The sequence below is a fragment of the Phalaenopsis equestris genome, unplaced genomic scaffold, assembly GCF_001263595.1.
Source record: "Phalaenopsis equestris unplaced genomic scaffold, ASM126359v1 Scaffold000002, whole genome shotgun sequence".
NCBI lineage: Eukaryota > Viridiplantae > Streptophyta > Magnoliopsida > Asparagales > Orchidaceae > Phalaenopsis > Phalaenopsis equestris.
This window is the reverse complement of record NW_018164444.1, coordinates 69,684,576-69,686,012: the sequence shown is the minus strand read 5'-3', so window position 1 is coordinate 69,686,012 and position 1,437 is coordinate 69,684,576.

The following is a 1,437-nucleotide window of genomic DNA, read 5'->3' as shown; positions in this document are numbered from 1 at the left end:
CGTAGGTATTTTTTCGCGGATATCGGTTTCAGGTGCTTTCGCCCGATCTTGTTTGGATGGACACTCTTAACCTATCCTTGCGAGGTTTACCGCACGTAGGCTCTCCACGTTTTGTGTTTTTCTCTTGTTTGTCTTTTTTTTTGTATGTCCATTTTTATTCGATTCCTCTCCTCTTTGAATCATTGATTTGATTCGAGAGGGAGATTTATTCGAATAAGGGAAGTATACAACGATCGACAAGCTGACGACTCCTTCTAAAATAAAAGAGAGAAAAATGAACAAAAACACTCTTCAAGCTGGAAGGTCAGGGTCTTCCTCCGAAAATGACTGGAATTATCCTTGTTACGTGGACTTTATTTGATCCTCCCGGACAAGCCTGTTTTTGGGTTCTGCTGCTAGAGCTTTTCCCAGTCGTTATGCATGTGCGCTGACTGAAACAAGCTCTTTTGGTTTTCTGGAATTGATGAGTTCCTCAATCAGGTTTCTGAGGCGTCGACATTCCTCTGTGTTGTGACCGTGGTCACAATGGTACTGACAATACCTATTCAGATCTCGTAAGGTTGGGGCCGCCTTCAACGGCGGGGTCGGTTTGAAATAGTCATTGTTCTTGATGGACCAGAATATTTCATCCATTGGCACATTGATGGGCGTGTTTCCCAGTAAAACATGCAATCACTCGTATTATTGAACCAAACACTGTTCAAAGCGTAGCTTTCAGTCATGTTGCCCTCGGTCACATCCCCACTGATCCTGAGACCGAAAGGTTTTGTTATGATGACTGGTGGAGGACTGATTGTCCATTGTCTTATGCAATTTACCTAATTTTTTCCATTTCTTTGCGGGATGATCGTGCAACTCCGGCTTACCCTTCGGGGAGTCATAGTGGTCTTCTTTGATGAGTATGTGCTTCTTCTCCATTTTCAATACCTCTACAAAAGTAGTAGGCTTAAAAAGGATTAGGTCATACCTTAACCACTTACTTCGAACTCCTCATTTCAAAGTCGTTCTGTCTATATCAGGTTTTGGATCTCTAACTTCTAACATCTTGTTCAGGAAGAGGGTGATGTAGACCCATAAGTTCTTGTTTTCTCTCTATTTGAGATTGAGCAGGGTGTCCAACTCTTTCAACTTTTGTACATTGAGAAGTGCAAAACAAAGATTCTCTTAAAATCTTAATCACTCGGAACAATTTTGGTTGGCAGATCGTTGAACCACCGAAGGGCCAACTCTTTTAGGTGATCACGAAAGACGACACATTTTGGGTCATCGATCAAAAGCAAACCAACTGATAAATTGAATGATGCTACACGATAGATCGGGTCAGTCCTCCCTTTTGTAAGAATCCAGGTCAGGGATACTTAGCTTGGGCGGGGGTATCACCTCTTTTATTCAGTGAATAAAGCCCTTTCTGCGAGCGGCCAAACAGACACTCACATC